This window comes from Podarcis cretensis (genome assembly GCF_951804945.1).
Source record: "Podarcis cretensis genome assembly, chromosome: 6".
Classification (NCBI taxonomy): domain Eukaryota; kingdom Metazoa; phylum Chordata; class Lepidosauria; order Squamata; family Lacertidae; genus Podarcis; species Podarcis cretensis.
The window spans coordinates 23702320-23724777 of NC_137175.1; the positions used below are offsets into that span (position 1 = coordinate 23702320).

The window sequence follows — 22458 nt, forward strand, 5'->3', positions numbered from 1 at the left end:
TCACATAAAACCTGAGCCCTCTCAATGTCTTCATGGATATGCAGTGCGTGTTGGGGGTGTTGGCACATGCCCACTGTCCCTGTCCCCAGAGTGGTCATGCATGCTAGGCACCCACTCCACCCTTATCTTTCCATATCGAACTAGATGTGCTTAGAAGCCTCCTTCACACCTTCCTGGTCAATGCAAGAAGGTTGAGGGTGCAGTGGACAGAGACAGGAAAGTTGACAGCAGGGTCTCCTCACCTTATACACCTTGGGTGGAAGTCAATGGTGCACTCTTCCAATTATTCCATCTGCCCATGCCTTGCAGCTTGCCAGACGGAATGATCCCGCCCACATCCCCTGGACACTATTCTGTGGGTTCTCCTGACTTCCCCAAACCAATCTGGGGGGGGGGCAGTGGGAGGAAAGGAGAGGAGAGAGGAGAGGAGAGGGAGCCCTGCTGTGCAACCAGAAGTTCTTGAGCAGGGCTTCCATTGACACAGCTTCAGGTCCACATACATTCTTCTGAATGCATGAATAAGACTATTACAAACTATTACAAACATATAAATAATGTCTTGCCAATTCATTGGCAGACACCTTGCAAACCATAAGAAGAAGAGTATCATGTCCAACTCCAGCTTATTGTGTCCTATTTGCTCTATCTTATCTTTAACCAATAGTCTCTTGCTTTGGACAATTTCTCCACACACAGATATAGTTTCTGCCATCCTTTCTACATTTCCAACGTACCATGGTAAATGTACCGCGCTATTTGGCAACGTGTCATCATTTCAATACCATTCTCTTGCTAATTCATTTACGGAGAGAAATAAATTGCTCTCAGGCACCAGGTACTCACAGCAGGTATCGAACAGTAAGGAAATGCCTAAGTCATGTTCCTATTCCATCATCTCTTGCTTAACTTGTTCTTCCTCACACACACAAAAACACCTAAGATGATTTTATAAATCTTTGACAGAATGTGTGTTGCATTTTCAATCTGATGGCGTTTTTCCCTCTCCTGAAAATCAGTACATTCCTGCAACTGGGATCCATTTCAATATAGTTTCTAAGGGGAACTACTTCACTCAGTGCATAATGTTTTTTAACAAACTGCATTGAGATAACAAAATGTCACAGTCGAGTGGTTGTTATCCTGCATTTTCCACTGTGGTTTTCTGTTCACCAGGGGAAAGGGCTGCAGGTCAGTGGTAGAGCATCTACTTTTCATAGAGAAGGTCCCAGGATCAGTTTCTGGTATCTCTGGGAATGCCCTATCTGAAATTCTGGAGAGCCTCTTCCAATCATTGCAGATAATGCAAACCAAGATGGACCAATGGTCTTACAGCTCCCTCCCATGTCACTCTTCTTACTGTGAAAAGTCGGGGTTGTTGTTGTTGGGGAGAGCAGACTTCTGGCCCCAGAGTGCTATTTAGTCATTGCTATTTATTGCGATGTGGGATGCGGGTGGCGCTGTGGGTTAAACTGCAGAGCCTAGGACTTGCCGATCAGAAGGTTGGCAGTTCGAATCCCCATGACAGGGTGAGCTCCCGTTGCTCGGTCCCTGCTCCTGCCAACCTAGCAGTTTGAAAGCACGTCAAAGTGCAAGTAGGAAGGTAGGAAGTAGGAAGGTGTCCAGCGGGAAGGTAAACGGCGTTTCCATGTGCTGCTCTGGTTCACCAGAAGCGGCTTAGTCATGCTGGCCACCTGACCCGGAAGCTGTCTGTGGACAAACGCCGGCTCCCTCGGCCTATAGAGCGAGATGAGCGCGCAACCCCAGAGTCAGTCACCACTGGATCTAATGGTCAGGGGTCCCTTATTCATTGCCATGCACCCTCATGCACTATGATAAGTTCTAAGATGCCCTCTTGTTGCACTAAGATCAGTGAGAGAAATGTGCAAAAGTGTGGCAGTCTGGAAGCATCTCAACTATTCAAACCAAGATGAATAATCCGTTTCTATGGGACATGCACCATTCATCTGTATGCCCAAACCAGATGACCTCGCCCAAGAAAGGGAAGGCTGTGCAACGTGCCAACAACTATAGCTTTGAACATGTACTGAATTTCTCGTGGATGGAAACAAGTCTGTAGCTCACATCATCCAACACATTGTCTTTGTCATCAGGCAGCACTAACTCAAACAGGTTCCGATAAGCAAGTCAAAACTGAGCCTTCTCATCCGTCAAACTCCAGCTCCGTATTCAAAATAGCAGCTCCTAAACTGAGCAAAGTACAAGCAATTTTGTCTGCAAAGGAGGTGGCAAAACTCTACACAGCAGGCAAAGGATGACTCACCCACAAAGTAAGTGGCAACCCAGAATCACCTCACCGTAAACTGCGCTGAGCCACCCCTCCAGATGGTATTTTGCACAGTCGAGGGGAGCACAGAAGAAAACATTCCTTCTGTGATGCCACCCATCTTTTGGAGAACATCTACGGAATCAAACAGCACAAGATGAGCGCTGACTGGGACAGCCATTTCTCCCCCTCCCCACCACCACTTACTCAGCTTTTATGTGAAGAAAAGAGGCATCTGCCTACATAGCAAGAAGGAGAACCATTTACACCATTGCTCACCTTCATCCTAATGACAACCTGACTCATCCAGAGACCAGACAATGCAAGGAAATCAGGACCCCCAGATTCCACAATATGCACATTCTAACTTGCTTCTTACAGCATGCAGAATTCTCAAAGCACGTAGCATTAGCAAGTAACAACATTGTGACAGCTGCAGGACAGAATGGTCCATAAGTTGTTTTAAACTGTTTTTAATACTGTGTTTTAATGTGGTAGCCTGCCTTGGGACCCTAGGGCAAAAAGCAGGTAATAAATTAGAAATAACAACAACAACAATAACAGTGGTGAGCAGAGTCAAAGTAAATGTACACATATCCCGTTCAATTCCATCCATGCACAAAACCCATTCAAACACAAACACACAAACTTTCCCTGCAGCCAGTACAGAAATAGATTGAGCAGGCAAAGTCTAAGTTACTAGCGCAGATCACAACAATAGCAAAATTCAATAGCAAAGTCAGTTAAACCAGTTCACAATCAGAAGCACAGGGCAGGATACATATATACACACTTATACAAATACCCATACATACATATATGAGATATGTGAAAAGGCTATTGTAAAGAGGTGCAGTTTTGGCATACAACAAAGGCTACACAATTAGGGTGCCAGATACACCTCTGTGGAGATGGAATTTCATATGGTTCTCCTGGGTTGTTGTTTCTGCCTCCCCAAACTTCCGAGGGTGGTAGAATTACCTAGAGAGCCCCCTTCTGTTAAAGACCCAAGAAGAAGAAGAAGAAGAGTTTGGATTTGATACCCCGCTTTATCACTCCCCTAAGGAATCTCAAAGCGGCTAACAATCTCCTTTCCCTTCCTCCCCCACAACAAACACTCTGTGAGGTGAGTGAGGCTGAGAGACTTCAGAGAAGTGTGACTGGCCCAAGGTCACCCAGCAGTTGCATGTGGAGGAGCGGGGACGCGAACCCGGTTCCCCAGATTACGAGACTACCGCTCTTAATCACTATACCACACTGGGTCCCAAGAGGGTTTCTGGGAAGAAGATAGTCTTTCGAATATTCTTAAATTCTGGGCTGTCACCTGGAATAAAGTTACTGTATTAGAAGCTGTTCCAAACTCTTCTTTCCTTGGACAGAAGAGTACCCCTGAAAGAACTAAAGGTAAAAACCAAAATACAACAGAGAAAATCAGTATCTACTGTTAATGTCCTGAATTAATGACAGAAAAGAACTTGCACTAGATTTGTTGGGGTTGTTCCCAGTTCTACAAAAAACCCACAACCCTCTGTTTCTTCCAGTTCCCTCTGCTTGCTTCAAGATTAAGCTCAGAGGATGGAAGTTCCAACTCCTACAGCAGACCTGCCCAAACTCATGAAAATGCTGCCTTTTCAACAACTGTTATATTGTTGGAAAGGGGTCATAGTTCAGTAGCAGAATACGTACTTTCCATAGAGAAGGTTCCTGGAGCAACCCTGGGAACTTCCAGCTAAAAGGAGAAGGGAGAAGGTAACGTGAAAGACATTGGCCTGAGACCCTGTGTAGGAAACTACATTATGCACAGTCAGATCACTGGTTCATCTAGCTCAGTACTGCCTACACTGATTGGCAGCAGCTCCCCAAGGTTTCAGACACGGCACGCTTCCAGCCCTAACTGGAGATGCTGAAGATTGAACCTGAGACTCTCTACATGCCAAGCAAATTATCTTCCACTGAGCTACAGTCCTAAGGAGAGACAGCGCCACTGAGAGTAGACTGTGCTGAACTAGATGAAGAGAAAGTCTTGAGTTGGGGTAAGGTCGTTTCTTCAGTTGTGTTGCTATTATCTCAGAGAGCCTGTTTGCATGTGACCAAAAAGAAAAAAAGAAAAGATTCCAACCACAGCAATTTAACTAGGGAAAGACAGCTAGGATAGCTCCACAGTCCTTCTAGTCTGGACATGGGTGGCACTGTGGTCTAAACAACCAAGCCTTTTGGGCTTGCTGATCGGAAGGTCAGCTGTTCAAATCCCTGCGATGGAGTGAGCTCCCATTGCTCTGTCCCAACTCCTGCCAACCTAGCAGTTCGAAAGCACACCAGTGCAATTAGATAAATAGGTACCGCTGTGGCGGGAAGGTAAACGGCGTTTCCGTGTGCTCTGGTTTCCGTCATGGTGTTCTGTTGCGCCAGAAGCGGTTTAGTCATGCTGGCCACATGAGCCGGAAAGCTGTCTGTGGACAAATGCCAACTCCCTCAGCCTGAAAGCGAGATGAGCACCACAACCCCATAGTCGCTTTTGACTGGACTTAACCATCCAGGGGTCCTTTACCTTTACCTTTCTAGTCTGGTAAAAGGCACTGATTGTTCCCTAGGCAGGATAACGCACTGCAGGCTCACTTCAAGGATGGGCTAGGAAATCCAGCTGGGACAACGCTGCAGCACTATTCTGGGCTAAGAATCTGTCTGATCTCTCATTCACTCTCACATTCAACGTGCAATAAAAAGTTGCAGTGCATCCTAGCCCTTAAATGGTCTGTCCAGAGCAACAGCCAGCTATGGATGCAAGCTGAAATGAGCTCAAGCAGCTCCTGTCTTCCTCCTTCCCATTTTTCATTTTCATTTTCAATTTGCCCCAATTAACTAAGCATGCTCATTTTTCACTGGACTGTTTTTTTTTGGGGGGGTTGGGGGGGTGTTTTCGTTTTTGTTTATTTTTTACTGCATTAGACTTGCTTTCTGTTCTTTAAGATTGCACTCCAAGCGTGCCAATACCACCCTCTCACCTCACAGAGGGTCTGTTTTGATCCTATCTCTGTCGGCACTCAGCACCTGCGCTCCTTATTACAGGGATTGATTTTTGTTTGTGCCTCTAAAAATGTAACAAATCTGTGGCAAACTGGTATCTGAACACATGTTAGTAACACACATTGGGTAGAGAACTGGCCCTGGCTGTGGCTCCTGGTGAGAGTACACTAATGAAGATTTTGTTGTTTAGTCATTTAGTCGTGTCCGACTCTTCATGACCCCATGGACCAGAGCACACCAGACACTCCTGTCTTCCACTGCCTCCCACAGTTTGGTCAAACTCATGTTCGTAGCTTCGAGAACACTGTCCAACCATCTCGTCCTCTGTCGTCCCCTTCTCCTTGTGCCCTCCATCTTTCCCAACATCAGGGTCTTTTCCAGGGAGTCTTCTCTTCTCATGAGGTGGCCAAAGTACTGGAGCCTCAGCTTCACAATCTGTCCTTCCAGTGAGCACTCAGGGCTGATTTCCTTCAGAATGGAGAGGTTTGATCTTCTTGCAGTCCATGGGACTCTCAAGAGTCTCCTCCAGCACCATAATTCAAAAGGATCAATTCTTCAGCGATCAGCCTTCTTTATGGTCCAGCTCTCACTTCCATACATCACTACTGGGAAAACCATAGCTTTAACTATACAGATTTATGTCAGCAAGGTGATGTCTCTGCTTTTTAAGATGCTGTCTAGATTTGTCATCACTTTTCTCTCAAGAAGCAGGCGTCTCTTAATTTCGTGACTGCTGTCGCCATCTGCAGTGATTATGGAGCCCAAGAAGGTAAAATTTATCACTGCCTCTATTTCCTCCCCGTCTATTTGCCAGGAGGTGATGGGCCCAGTGGCCATGATCTTAGTTTTTTTGATGTTGAGCTTCAGACCATATTTTGCACTCTCCTCTTTCAACCTCATTAAGAGGTTCTTTAATTCCTCCTCATTTTCTGCCATCAAAGTTGTGTCATCTGCATATCTGAGGTTGTTGATATTTCTTCTGGCAATCTTAATTCCGGCTTGGGATTCGTCCAGTCCAGCCTTTCGCATGATGTATTCTGCATGTAAGTTAAATAAGCAGGGAGACAATATACAGCCTTGTTGTACTCCATTCCAGTGCAAAGGGGTTTAAAAAATAAAAGAATACTGTCATTGCAGTAGGGGAGCAAGGAGGCTCACCTCCATATATATATATATATATATATATATATGCAAGGCTGCTCCGGTATGTGCTCATTTTTGCAAGCATCCACAGCCAAAGCACATGCATTTGTTTTACTCTTTATTCAATGGGCCTTACTCCCAAGAAAGCATCCACAGGACTGAAGCCCAGTTTAGATCGTGAAGTGTGTGTATATAATATAATATAATATAATATAATATAATATAATATAATAATAATTTATTATTTATACCCCGCCCATCTGGCTGGGTTTCCCCAGCCACTCTGGGCAGCTTCCAATAAAACACTAAAATACAATAACCTATTAGAAATTAAAAGCTTCCCTAGACTTCCGGAGGCGGCGCGTCCGGCAATGGCTGCCCTCTTCTAACTGCGAAGAGGGAGCTCTGCAGGAACGGGTCGTCCGCTACGGCGCAGCAGAGACCCACATCGGAAAACCACAGGCAGCGAAAGCCTGTGGCCGTGGGACTCAAGCGGGCACCAGGAGCGTCCCCCGAAACGTAGAAGGGACCCCGTAAGAGGTCCCGGAACGTGGAAGGGTTGGCGCGGTGCTGTGAGTCAATCGCTTTTCCTGTAGAGTGAAGCCGCGTAGCTGCTGTCGGTGAGCGCTGTCCTCTTTTCCTGGAAACATTCGGCTTGAAACCAACAACTCGTGAGTGGCCGCGGCCGCTGAAAAGGAGTGTGAGATAACTCCTCTGGGGGAGTCTCGAACAGTATGGAGATTTAGAGGGGTCGCGAAGGCTACGTGAACCCTGAAACCACAGGAGGGAATCCTGCGGGACAAGGTACCCTGCGACGCTGCCTGTGCTCGCCTGTGTTGCCGGCGTTTAACAAGGCTGGAGCTGCAGTGTAAAGGGGAGGCAACAGACTCCATGCTGTGAAGCCTCAAACTCCGAGGGAAAGCGGCGGACCTCCAACAACAGCGGAAAAGCTGGGAAGTAGCTATAAATCACTGTGGAAAAAGCAGTGGGGATAAAGAAATACTGGAAATTACTTAGATAAGATTAAAGGAACGTTTTGATAAGAACCCAGCGGAGAAGAAATAATTGGTGAAAAGGAGGAGGAGTCCATTCCTGGCGGTAAGGTGAAAAGAAAGTATAGCGAGACGCTGGCAGAGAGGAAACAAAAGAGGAAAAGAGGAAACAAGCTGCCAGTGAGTGTGTGGTGGAAAGACCTCAGACACAAAGTATAAAGTGTCAGAGGCAAGGTAACAGTTGAACTACTATATCGATTAGGGAGAGGGGAAAAAGACTTTTCTGTTTCATCGGGACGGAGAGCGCTTTAACCAGCACGGGTTTCGGTGGAGGACTTTTGCTTTTAAACCTCAGGATTGGGGAGAATTGGGACTTAAACGGAGTGTGGAATATAGGTGCCTTAGCAGCGCTCTGTGTCTAAAGACAGGGACTGTGAGACTGTGTTTAAAGTTTGTTTAAAGTTTGCTTAAAGATGGTGAGACTGTGAAAGGACTGCCATATTGAGTGAGTTAAAGGGGACCCGCCTTCTTCATCCCCAACCGGATACGTTCTTGAGTTTCAGAGACAGCTGTGTTTCTCTTGATTCTTCGGGATTTAAAGAGACATACACCCCGGGATGCAAAGTTAAAGAATACGTTTTCGCAGGACCTTCCTTGCTCATGAGTTTGAGAAGCCCCTGAATCTGGAAGTGTTTCTGGGGGTTCAGGTGTTTACTACATTTAATTATAAGACTCTGAGGATTTAAATACATGTCTGAATTTAGGTACAGTTAAAACTGTATTATTAATATCTGATCTTAATTAAGGGTTAATTTTTGTGCTGTACCAATTTAGTCAATTTTGGACTCTTGTTGCAATATCTGAGAGACGTTAACCTTGTTAACCTTGTTACCTCTATATCTTACCCACATAGTATATTACATTATACTGTATACTAGGAAGAACTAAACTTAAATATACAAATGCCGAACGGTTCTAAGAAGGGGGTGGCAACACCAGCGGAAAGGAGGCCTTCAAAACAAGAAGAGGGGAAGGAGGCAAGAGATATTAGAGATTATGACAGCTTGATGGCCGAAATAAGAAAAGAATTTAAAAATAATGAACAGTATATTGAGAGAAAATTGATGGAGGTACAAGATACTCTAGACAAAAAATTGGAGGAAGTGGTAGGGGAACTGAAAGGGAAAGTTAAGGATCTCTCGGTAAAAGCTAAGGTTTTGGAGGATTCAGTGAAAAGGGTTCAAAAGGACACGAAAGACAGTAGGAAAGAGATGGACAGGATTAGATTAGAAGTTAAAGAAATAGGAGCAACACAGGAAGAGTTGTTGGACAACATGGCTATGACGCAGATGCGTCAAAATCAATCTAACCTAAAACTTAGAGGAATACCAGAGGATTTAAATGAGAATATTAGAGTTAAAGTGGTGAAAGAGCTGGCAATATGGCTAGATAGAAAAGAAGAAGAGATAAACCATTGCTTGGTAAACATATTTCGAATAAGAACAAAATCGGCCAAGGCCAGAGGGAAAAAATTGCCAGGAGATGTAATAGCCATGTTTAACTCATTGGAGATAAGAAACGAAATTTTGAAACAGAACTATGTCAAAAGGTTATATATTGAAGAAAACCCAATTATTATTTACAAAGAGATTCCTTCGAGATTTCTTCGAAGGAGGGACCCATATAAAAAATTAACAAATCAACTGAAGAAAAATGGGATCTTGTATAGATGGGAGTTTCCGGAAGGTATTTCATTCTATTTCAAAGAAAAAAAGTTTAAACTGTCCACTATCTCAGAACTTCAAAAATTTGCAAGGAGATACGAGAAGGACCTGGGGAAAATGGGGGAGGGGGGAGAGGATGAACAAAGTGAAGAAGAAGAAAGAGAGATAAAATTAAGAGAACAGAAGAAAGGGAAGAAGTAGAGAAAGAAAATAAATAGTAACTCTTATTCAGATTTGATAACCTATTTATAACGTATAATAATGGCATTAAAAGCGTTGACTTGGAATGTGAATGGCATGAACAATAAAAATAAAAGGAACCAGATTGTACATATATTAGGGAAAAGGAATCTTGACTTAATCTGTCTACAGGAGACTCATGTAACCAATAAGCATAAGAGAATTTTAAGTAATAAGAAACTAGGACTTGATTTTGTGACTTCTGACAAGGTTAAGAAGAGAGGCGTGGTTCTATATATAAAGGAAAAATTTGATCCACAATTACTGTATAAAGATGATCAAGGGAGGGTGATAGTAGTACAGATGGTGTTTCAAGGAGAAAAAATAATTGTGGTAGGAATATATGCTCCAAATGATAAAAAATCAGATTTCTTCCTTGAATTAGGCAATAAGTTAACGGAATGGATGGACCAAAAAATAATACTAATGGGAGATTTCAACGGGGTGGTTTCACCAAACTTGGATAAATCAACAAAAAAACAAGATTCGAAAGAAGGTAAACTACCCAGGTCATTTTTTGACCTGATTAACAATCTAGGTTTGATAGATGCTTGGAGATTTAAAAACCCCACGACAAAGCAATATACCTTTTTTTCAAACCCAAAGCAGAGTTGGGGGAGAATAGATAGTATTTGGGTATCTAAAGAACTAACTCAGAATCTAAGTAAGGCGGAAATTTCCGCCCAAACTATTGTCAGAATTCAGGGTCGGTCAGAGGTATGTGCCTATCTCTCCAGGCACCGGCTGAATTCTTTCGACCTCCCTCCGGCGACTCCCGGTAGTAAAAACACTCGAGGTCCGTTCCGGCGATTTTTCTCAGGCTGTGAGAAAAACACACCAACTGCTCTCCTCCTCCCTGCTCTCCAGCATATCCCCAGGGAGGGGAATCAGACTCAGACAGAAATGTATCTACATGTTTTATTCCTGTCTTCAGCAGTCAAACAGTAAAAGAGAAAACATGTCTGCTCTCTTCAACAAACAGAGAGAAACTCCAAAACTCCACCCATGTACATCCTGTACAGGTCATATGACACACACACTGAGCTAACATCCGGTGCTCAGTACAGAATGGACTGCCCCTTTGTTTCCATGGCAACAGTCACACACTTCCTGTTTGGCTTTCCAGCCACAAGCAGCAGACTTGGCTGCTATAGCCTTTGCTTGCTGCTGCATTGCTGCTTTAGAATAACATACTCCCCCTAAAGTATCAATGCGTGCAGCGAGCAAAGCGTCATCCAGAGAAGAAAACAAACAGTTGTTATACTTATAACACTCCCCTGTTGTTTCAGTTCCACCCTTGGAACTACCCGCCACTGGTTTTACCAATGTACCTCTCTGGTTGTGTGACTTCCAAGGAATGAGTGCTTCTGCATTACCTTGGTTAGCAACTCTCTGTTGTGCCTTTGTCTCTGACTCAGACACAGCTTCAATCTGACCTTGGTCGTTTACAACAGCAACACATGCAATAGCTAGGTTGGCAAACTCTTTTGAATACCTCTTGGGTGGTACACCCTTCGTTGCTCTCTCAGACCTACGTAAGAGGTGCTGCTCTTCTCTGTTTTCTGGTCCAGCCTCTGAACTCTCTGAAGAACCAGTACTAAGCTTAATCAGTGGTTCATCCTCCTCTTCTGAGGGTCTAGTCATTACGTGAGATTTCCTCTCAATGACTCTGACAACTGAGCTGTCTGAGCTATCGCTGTCATCATCAGTACTACTGAACTCAATAAGATCAAACTCTTCATCATCATCAGAATCATCATCATCATCATCACCTGTGGGAAATGTGTGAACAATCACTCTCTCCTGTTCAGGAGCACTCTCTAGAAATTTTGTGAGAATCACCTTACCAGATTCAGACAAAATTACTCTGTAGAGACCCTTTTCATAACCCACAAAAATGCCTCTGGCATTCTTTACTCCACCCGGAGCTTCTGTCCTCACATGAGACCCAAAAACCTTGAAATGGGCAACAGAAGGTTTTCTGTGGAACAGTTTCTCAAAAGGAGAACATCCTAAGTCTTTTGAAAACTTTCTCAACCACGTATAAGTATATGACATTAGCGACTCAGCCCAGTACTCATGTGGCAGATGTGAACTAAGCAATTGCGCTTCCATTCCCTTTTGCAATTCTTTGTTCACCCTAACACAGACACATCTGTTCCAAGCTTCTTCGGAACCTGCAATTTTGTGTCTTATCCCTTTCTTCTTCAGGAACCTCTGGAAATCCTGTAAGAGAAAAATTGGCTTCTCATCTGTGCAAAGACAATCTATGTCAGCATCATGCATATTTTTAACCTTGTCACAAAACTCTTTAAACCTTTCTAAGGCTTCTTTCGGTCTCTCCAAAAGATAAATCCAGACAAAACCTATAAAAGAATCAACACATATTAGGTAATACTTTGCATTGCCTCTAGATGGTGCTAAAGGACCAATCACATCAGCATACACCCGCTGAAATGCCTTGTCGACCCTTGAGGTGACCTGCTTGGCGTTCTTCTTGGCTACATCTGCAAAAGAAATCATGTTAGAATTACAATTCATGTAATCACTTTGATCAAAAGTCAACAAATACAGTCCATCTTTCTCTTTGGCAGAAAGATACAACTCTCCATCTTTGTAGATCTCGCAGTGTTGATCATCATAGGACAGTTTTAGTCCCTTCTTGGCAATCTGCGAAACGCTGAGCAGATTGTACTTCAACTCTGGAACCAAATAAACATCGTTTATAGTCAAGTTCAGACTTTTAAGATACACAGTCCCAATTCCGGTGGCTTCCAGCTCTCGACCGTTGGCTTGTTGTATAACGAAGCTTTGCTTCTTAAATGACGAAAACAAATCCCTGCGATGGGTCATGTGAACCGTCGCTCCCGTGTCTAAAACGAAGGAATTCCCCACTTGTGGTGTGGCTTTTAGGGACATCAAAACCTTTGCAGGCTTCGCCTGTGACTTGGCATGACTTCTGCCTGACGCCTCAGACTTCGTGGAGCTTCCCTTGGCTCCTTTGTTCTGACGTGGCTTCCTGCAGTTTCGCTGAAGATGCCCAGTCTGTCCACAATTGTGGCATCGGACAACGTTCAAAGCTACGGCGTCTCCTCCAGTAGCTACAGCAGTGGGGGTGTCTGAACTCCGTTCTTCTCTCCCCCTGTCCTTGACTTCCAGGGCGGCAAGTCTGTCATGTTCGTTCAGAACCACGGCAAAGACCCTGTCCGACGTTAGATCTTGCGCTGGGAGAGACCCCAGCTGACTGGCAACCGTTTTATAAGTCCGATTCAGGCTGTTGATCACCATGAAGCAAAACACTTCCTCCTGCAGACGGAAATTGCGTTCCACCATCTGCTGACGCAGAAATTTCATTTCCGTCAGGTGCGCTTGAACATCTCCATCAGGCGCAAGCCTCAGGTTAGTCAGCTTTTCAAAATACAGCAACGCTGAAGAACCTGCATCTCTCTGATGTGTCCTTCTCAGCGTGTCCCAAACATCTTTCGCGTGCGGTAAATCTTGTATATGAATAAGCTGAGAGTCTGACACGCACAGAATTATAGCAGTTCTGGCCTTCACATCCTGTGACTCCCAAACAGGCGTTGGTGCTGCAGGGATGGGGTTCTCAATCACCCTAAACAGTCTCTGATTCTGCAGCAAAGCCTTCATCTCAATAGACCAAGATGCATAATTGTCACTGGTCAAAAGGGGTTTACACTCTGTGCACCTGGCAGCAATAACACTGGCTGCTTGGAAAGTCCCTTTCACAGTTCCTTTGTAAGGACCTAGTCAAAACACGAGCTGTTTGTGCCTCTCTGGGCATAGCCTGACTTCCAGCCCTTATCTTGAAACTGGCCTGCGTTGCTAAGCAACCACATTCCTTTCCTTGGACAGGAAAAACCACAGGAATGTTTGGAATGCAGACTCTTCTCTCTCGGAGCTGTTTTTCCCAAACGTTGCTCCCATGAAGCAGAGAATTAATCCATCTGCATTCACACTCTTAAGCCCGAAAATCTCATACCTGGGCTCCGTAGCTTGGCTTTCTGCCTCTTCTGGTCAGCTTCTAGCTGCAGAGAATCAGCTTCCATCTCAGGCTTCTTGGAGAGGGATGAATACAGTCTCCTTGATGCAGACTCCCATGGATCGTAGCAACCGTCAACTGCTACCAATGTCAGTATTCAGGGTCGGTCAGAGGTATGTGCCTATCTCTCCAGGCACCGGCTGAATTCTTTCGACCTCCCTCCGGCGACTCCCGGTAGTAAAAACACTCGAGGTCCGTTCCGGCGATTTTTCTCAGGCTGTGAGAAAAACACACCAACTGCTCTCCTCCTCCCTGCTCTCCAGCATATCCCCAGGGAGGGGAATCAGACTCAGACAGAAATGTATCTACATGTTTTATTCCTGTCTTCAGCAGTCAAACAGTAAAAGAGAAAACATGTCTGCTCTCTTCAACAAACAGAGAGAAACTCCAAAACTCCACCCATGTACATCCTGTACAGGTCATATGACACACACACTGAGCTAACATCCGGTGCTCAGTACAGAATGGACTGCCCCTTTGTTTCCATGGCAACAGTCACACACTTCCTGTTTGGCTTTCCAGCCACAAGCAGCAGACTTGGCTGCTATAGCCTTTGCTTGCTGCTGCATTGCTGCTTTAGAATAACAACTATATCCGATCATAATTCAGTCTTTATGGAAATAAAAGGTAAAGATAATAGACCAGGCAGATGGAGAATGAATGAATCTTTATTCAATGATCAGAGGGTAGTAACTAAGGCTAAGGAAACCATTGAGGAATACTTTAAGTGGAACTTGAATGGGGAAACAGCGGTAGAGACAGTATGGGATGCGGGAAAGGCAGTCATGAGGGGCTTCCTGATTCAGAAAAACTGCCATTCAAGAAAAGAGAGAAAAATAAAGAGCAAATTCTAATACAGATTATGGAAAACGAAAGAAAATTAACTATTAATCCTGATGAAGAGAACATAAAGCATAACATAAAGATATTGCAAACTAAATTCTCTATGATAATTAATCAAGAGATTGAGTGGAAAATAAAAATGATGAAACAGAGAAACTTTGAATCAGCTAATAAGATAGGGAAATACTTGGCGTGGCAAATAAGAGAGAGGAGGAAACAAAATACGATCTGTAAGATAAAGGATGGAGATAGAATCGTAGAGCAACCAAAAGAAATAAAAAAGATATTCCAGAACTACTACAAGAATTTATATAAAAGAGGAAAGGAAACGGACGACGAAATAAATAACTTTCTCCAAAAACAACATCTACCACAAATTGCAAAGGAAGAAAAAGAGCTCTTAGACCAGATGATTACACAAGAAGAGATTAAAAAGGCCATAAAAAAGATGAAAATCGGGAAAGCACCGGGGCCGGATGGCCTACCAGCCAAATATTACAAAACATTAAATGAACAAATATCCCCAATATTGTGTGAAGTGATGAACAATATTCTAAAAGAGGGGAAAATCCCCAACTCCTGGAAGGAAGCATATATTACATTAATTCCTAAAAAAGATGTAGATGCTTTAGAAGTAAAGAACTACAGACCGATTTCGTTATTAAATAACGATTATAAGCTGTTCGCAGATGTGATGGCAGAAAGATTAAAAAAGGTCTTGAACAACAGAATTCACAAAGATCAAACGGGCTTCCTTCCAGGGAGACAACTGAGGGATAACGTAAGAAACGTAATAGACATTATTGAATACTTAGATACCAGAATAGATGTTCAGGGCGCCCTGGTATTCATAGATGCCGAAAAGGCATTTGATAATGTTTCATGGGACTTCCTGAAGAAAAGTCTGACAGCGATGGGGATGGGAGAAAGATTTAGAAAAGGTATAGAAGCTATTTACTACGAACAAAAGGCAAAACTTGTAATAAATAATACAACATCAGAATTTTTTGAGATACACAAAGGAACTAGACAAGGCTGTCCTTTATCTCCCCTACTATTTATAACAGTACTGGAAATATTTAATAAAAGACTGAGGGAAACAACAGAAGTTAAAGGAATTAAGGTAGGATTGAATGAATATAAAATCAAAGCCTTCGCCGATGATATTGTACTAACTCTTCAAGACCCAAAGCATAGTGTAAAAGCAGCTCTACAAAAATTTGAAGAATTTGGCACCGTATCAGGACTTAAGGTTAATAAGAATAAAACTAAGATGTTGGTCAAAAATCTAACCAAGGAAGAAACGGTAGAACTAGAGCAAAGGGTGGGAATAATGACGGTAAAAAAGGTAAAATACCTTGGAGTATGGATTACGGCTAAAAATATTAACCTATTTAAAGATAATTACGAGGTCACCTGGAAAAATATTAAGAGAGATTTGGAAATTTGGGACAGAATGAGACTATCCTTCTTAGGAAGGATAGCAGTTGTAAAAATGAATGTTCTACCCAGAATGTTGTTCCTATTTCAAACTATCCCGGTGCTCAAAGGTCTAAAGCAATGCCAAGAATGGCAGAGAACCTTGGCGAAATACATCTGGCAGGGAAAAAGACCACGAATTAAAATGAAAATATTAGTAGATAAAAAGGAAAGAGGGGGCTTTTCCCTACCAGATTTGAGTTTATACTATGAAGCGGCATGTTTATTGTGGCTAAAAGATTGGATAAGATTGGAAAATAGAGAATTATTAGATCTGGAGGGCTTCGATAATAGGTTCGGGTGGCACTCGTACCTGTGGTACGGAAAGGTGAAGGCACACAGGGGCTTCCTAAACCATATTTTTAGGGGTCCAATATTCCAGGTATGGGAGAGGAACAAAAATCTCTTGGAAAGGAAAACCCCTTGGTGGATCTCTCCAATAGAGGTGTTGACTATTAAGAAAACTAATATGGAAGAGAAGAATGCCACTTATGAAGAACTTATAACTAAATCGGAACACGGTTTGAAACTTAGACCTTATGAGGAGATAAAATCTCTTTTTACAAGTTGGTTACAATATTACCAGGTGAATGGTCTGCTAACTGAAGATAAAAAGAAATTAGGATTTGAAGATAAAAAATCTAGGTTTAATGTGGAGGTAATACAGGGAAAGAGTAAAGCACTGTCCAGGATATATGACATACTACTGGAGTGGTACACTAAAGATGAGGAGGTGAAGGAGGCAATGACAAAGTGGGCGATAGACGTGGGCTATAACATCGATTTTGAAAGGTGGTTAGAATTATGGAATAATAATATAAAGTTTACGGCGTGTATGGCATTGAGGGAAAATATGTGGAAGATGATATATAGGTGGTATCATACACCGGTGAAATTAGCTAAGATTTATAGGTTAAAGAACAAACGATGTTGGAAATGTGGGGAAGCAGAAGGCGATTTCTACCACATGTGGTGGCTATGTAACAAAGTGAAAAATTTTTGGGAACTAATATATAATGAACTTAAAAAAATTCTTAAATATACCTTTCCCAAAAAACCTGAAGCCTTTCTGCTAGGAATGCTGGGTAAAGAGATTAAAAAAGAAGATAAGAATATATTCCTCTACGCCACCACAGCCGCAAGAATCATGCTGGCACAAAACTGGAAAACGGAAATTATACCTAATATAAGTGACTGGCAAGTTAAAATGGTGGAATACGCCGAACTTGCTAGACTAACGGCTAGAATACGAGACCAAGATGAGCAAATATCTCATAAAAATTGGAGTAAATACTGGAAATATACTGAAAATAAATTGTAGATGACACTGGTGGGCTTCGATTAACTCTAACAGAGAATAACTAATATTTAAATTTAAGAGAAAATACGTGAATGTAGGATTATTTGATACTTACCAATAGGGTGGAGGGAAGTCCAGGACTAACTACAGTCCAAAGGTTTTTTTTTTCTTTTTTCTTTTTCTTTTTTTTTCTTTCTTTCTTTTTTGTATATCTACATGTATGCTTGTAAGTTGGGTGATATGATGATCTGTATAGCGTATATTTGTATAGACATGTGTATTTTCAAAACTTGAATAAAAAGTACTTTAAAAAAAAAAAAGAAAAAAAAAAAAGAAACCAACAACTCGTGAGTAAGAAAAGAAAGAAAGATTTGGAGGATAAATTTTTGCTAATTCGGCTAAAAGCGAGAGACGAAACCAGGAAGTCCGTCTCTTGCCACTGCTTAAGATTTAAAGCAAAGACTTTCATGCTTGGTGCCTTTGAAGAGGCGTTAAAAGGCAATCAACTCTTACATCTATTTAAGTTGCTTTGGGACTTAACTTTTTAAAAGCCTTATTTCGAAATACGAACTGTGTTTCACCTGTTCTGCTGGATTTACAAATTGACAAAGAATCCCAGGCAGTCGGACTGCCTAGATAACAGAACTGTCAGATTGCAAGATTTTGATACCTTGTTGCTGGAGTTGTCACTAGCTGAGCTTTAGCGGAACTGTTACATTGTACTGTTATATTCTGCACTTATTGAGACATTGTGACATTCTGAGACCAACTCTGCCAAACACAACTAAACTGAAGGTCTTTTGGAGATTAAAGGCTGTTTGGACAGTGCTTTTAAAGTATTGAAATTTGGAAAAATCTTGAAGATTTAAATAATTGATATTAATAATCTGACTTCTTCCCTACAATATAAGTGGGCTCCCTCTAGAGGGCTTTGGATTTACAATCATATGTGACTTTCCTTTCGGTTCCCTTTTCCTCCTACTTGGTTGTTTACTTTATGGGCCTGTGGATTCTCATGGGAACATATTCAATTTGACCTTGACTACCAGACAGAATTGGAATGAGTGGCACTGGGAGACTAACAAGAGCGGCTAGAGGAAAAAGACAAACAACCTTGAATTTACTTTCACAGCCGCGCAGATCATCCGTTCCTGATGTTTTAGAACTAGAAGAAAGTGAGCTTCTGCTGGGAGAAGATATGGCAACAGGTGGATCTGCTTCAGTATTAGACAGAATACTTGAAAAACTGGAAGGCCTAGACAAAAAAGTGGATGAACAAATGGCAAAAATTGATCAGACCAGAGATTGTGTCAACAAGCTAACTGAACAAGTTACCTTGAATGCTCAAGCAATTGGAAATTTATCTTAATCCACTGTAGAAAATCGGAAATTGGCAGAGGAAGCCATCCAGAAAACTGAGGCACTGGAGCAGGAGGTAAGACCATTGCACAAGCAGGTGGGGGAACAGCAGGCCTATTTGTCTATGATCGAACTTCGGGCCCGGGAAAATAACTTAACATTGAGGTTTATACCAGAACTTGAATCCAAACAAGGGAACTTAATTGAGTTTTTGACAAAGGAATTTTCCAAGTGGTGGCCTTTGGAGGAAGAAAAGGACTTTAAAATTGTGACCGCTTTTAGACTTGGGAGATTAACAAGGAAGGACAAGCCCAGAGACTGTTTGATTACTTTGAGATCCAAGGAGGAAAGAGACAAAATACTAGGACTACACTACGGAAAGTCACTTGAAATTTTGGACAAAAGAGCCGAGATTTACAAGGATATTCCTAAACAACTTTTGGACCTTAGATCCACCTATCTTGAACTAGTAAGGCTGTTGAGGAGCAACTCAATTATCTTTAGGTGGGAATTTCCACAAGGACTATCTTTTACGTTCAGAGGGAAGAAGGTGAAAATTAAAACAGCTGAAGATAGAGATAAATTTTTGAATATCTACAGAGAGGACCTTCAGAAAGGGACTGAAAGACCTTCAGGGGCAGGACCACAGCTTCTACCCACACCCACACCCCTGGGGCCTGAAGACCAGGACAAAAAGACACCACCACCAGGGCAATAACAGATTTGCCCAGGATGTCTCTGCAACTTCTGAGCTGGAACATAAATGGCGCCAACATTCCGGAGAAAAGGAGAAGGATATTTCATATTTTGAAAAAAGAACAATTGGATATTATTTGTTTGCAAGAAACACATGTGACTAGGCTACATAGAAAAGTGTTAATAAATAAAAGATTAGGCCAAGAATTTATCTCTTCGGATCGAGTAAAGAAAAGAGGTGTGGTGATATATGTAAAAGAGAGCCTGTCACCAAAATTTCTATTTAAAGATGAACAAGGGAGAATTATGGCAATTGAGATCCAGACTCAAGGAGAAAAGTTTTTGATATTAGGAATTTATGCGCCAAATGAGGGAAAATCGGAATTTTATAAGAAGCTGCATGAGATAATGCTGGACTATCTGAACTATGATAACATCATTATGATGGGAGATATGAACGGGGTGGTATCAACTAACATGGATAAGTCGCACAGCCAAAATGTAACAAAAGAAGGCAGACTACCTAAAACATTTTTTGAATTGACAGACAACATGGACTTGATTGACATCTGGAGAACAAAGAACCCTCTAGGAAGAGAAGGAACATTCTTTTCTGAAGCCCAACTGACATGGACAAGAATCGACCAAATATGGACAACTAGAGGCCTGGCACCTAAGATAAAAAAAGTGGAAATCTGCCCAAAGACCTGCTCCGACCATAACGCTGTAAAGATGGATATGAGACTAACCCCAACCGGCTCTTTTAGATGGAGGATGAATGACAACCTGTTTAGAGATCAGGAGATTATTAAAAAGGCCCAAAAAGCTTTGAAGGACTACTTTGAGATAAACCTGAACACCACGGTGGAAAAAAGAACTGTCTGGGACGCAAGTAAGGCGGTTATGGGGGGTTTCTGATACAACAGAATACTATAAAGAAAAAAGTACAGAATGAGAAAAAAGACAAGATTTTGGAGAAAATTAAAGAAGGTGAGAAGAAGCTGAGATTGAGACCGAAATCAAAGGAGATTCTAAGAGAAATTAAACATTACCAAGCACAATATTCAAAACTGATAAATCAGGAAGTGGAATGGAAAGTCAAGCGAATGAAACAAAGATCTTTTGAATCGGCAAATAAATGTGGAAAGCTGCTAGCATGGCAGCTGAAAAAGAGACAAAAATTGAACACTGTAACAAATTTAGAAATTGAAGGAAGAAATATTCAGAACCCAGTGGAGATCAGAAAGAGTTTCCAGAGATATTTCAAACAACTATATACACAAGGGCCGCAAAACGAATTGGAGATAGAGCAATTTTTAAAGAAGAATGGCTTACCAAGGTTGTCTCCCCGAAATAGAACAATCCTGAACTATAAAATAAGACAACAAGAGATGGAAGAAGCCATTCAGAACATGCAACTGGGCAAATCTCCAGGGCCAGATGGACTCACCTCCAAATATTATAAGACATTGAAAGACTATCTGATACATCCTTTAATGGAGGTTTGCAATGAAATTATGGAAGGGAAGAAGGCACCGGAGTCGTGGAAAGAGGCTTTCATCACATTGAGACCTAAACTAGAAACTGAAAAGACACAACTTAAGAACTACCGCCCCATCTCCCTCCTGAATGTGGATTACAAAATATTTGCAGACATTTTAGCAAGTAGATTTAAAAAAGTGTTAAATGAAGTGATTCATAAGGACCAATCAGGTTTTCTCCCAGGTAGACATTTGTTTGCTAATACAAGGAATATCATTGATATTTTGGAACTCTTGCAAACAAATATTAATACAAAAGCAGTGTTGATATTTATAGACGCGGAGAAAGCCTTTGACAATATTTCTTGGAAGTTCATGAAGAAAAATTTGGAAGGAATGGGAGTGGGGCGGGGGTTTGAGAATGGGATAGAGGCAATCTATTCGGAGCAAAAGGCAAAATTGATAGTGAACAATGTGGTGACGGAAGAATTTAAAATTGAAAAAGGAACACGACAAGGTTGCCCTATTTCCCCTTTGTTATTTATATCGGTCCTGGAAGTGCTCTTAAATATGATCAGAGGAGACCGGTTGGTGGAAGGTATTCAGGTCGGAGCGAAACAGTATAAACTTAAAGCATTTGCAGATGACCTAGTATTGACCTTACAAGAGCCAGAGCCTAGTACCAAAAGGGTATTGCAACTGATTTATGAGTTTGGTCAGGTGGCAGGATTTAAACTTAATAAGCAAAAAACCAAGGTTTTGGAAAAAAATTTGACCTCTTTAGAATCAGAAAGGTTTCAGAAAGAGACAGAATTAAATGTGGTTAAAAAAGTAAAATACCTAGGGGTAAACATAACAGCGAAGAACATGAATTTATTTAAAGATAACTATGAAAAATGTTGGTCTGTAATCAAAAGGGATCTAGAAGTTTGGTCAAGATTGAAACTTTCCTTGTCAGGACGTATTGCTGCTATTAAGATGAATGTATTGCCTAAAATGTTGTTTTTGTTTCAAACTTTGCAGATTGTGGACAAAATGGGGTGTTTTGAGAAGTGGCAGAGAGATATCTCTAGATTTGTCTGGCAGGGCAAAAAGCCCAGAATTAAGTTTAAGATATTAACTGATGCTAAAGAAAGAGGGGGCTTTGCCCTGCCAGACTTAAAGCTGTACTATGAATCAGCAGCTTTCTGCTGGCTGAAGGACTGGCTGCTCCTCGAAAACACAGATGTTTTAGATTTGGAAGGATTTAACAATGCTTTTGGATGGCATGCATACTTGTGGTATGACAAGGCTAAAATACATAAGGCTTTTAAGAACCATGTTGTCAGAAAAGCAGTGTTCAATGTCTGGACAAAATATAAAGACTTATTGGAAAATAAGACCCCAAGGTGGCTATCACCAATGGAGGCTAAGGCCCTGAAAAGGCTTAACATGGAGGCCAAATGGCCGAAATATTGGGAAATAATAGAAAAAGATGGAGATAACTGGAGGTTGCAGAGTATGGAGAAAATAAAGGATAAAGTGCGAGATTGGTTACATTATGCTCAGATTAAAGAAGTCTTTAAATTGGACAAAAAGATAGGATTCCAGGTGGAAAAATCAAAGTTAGAAACAGAACTGTTAGAACCCAGCTCTAAGATACTTTCAAGAATGTATAACTTGCTGTTAAAATGGAATACACAGGATGAAACGGTCAAATCAGCTATGATAAAATGGGCACAGGACATAGGGTACAACATCATGTTTGCTGACTGGGAAAAGTTATGGACCACAGGTTTGAGATTTACGGCATGTAATGCCTTGAAAGAAAACATTATGAAAATGATATATAGG

The 22458-nt window shown here is 41.9% G+C and overlaps 1 protein-coding gene across 1 annotated transcript in view; it reads right to left on the bottom strand.

The window, feature by feature from the left end:
* The window catches only part of KCNS1 (potassium voltage-gated channel modifier subfamily S member 1), a 45081-nt gene that overhangs the window by 14088 nt on the left and 8535 nt on the right, over positions 1-22458 (bottom strand). The gene's annotated exons all lie outside the window — the stretch shown is intronic.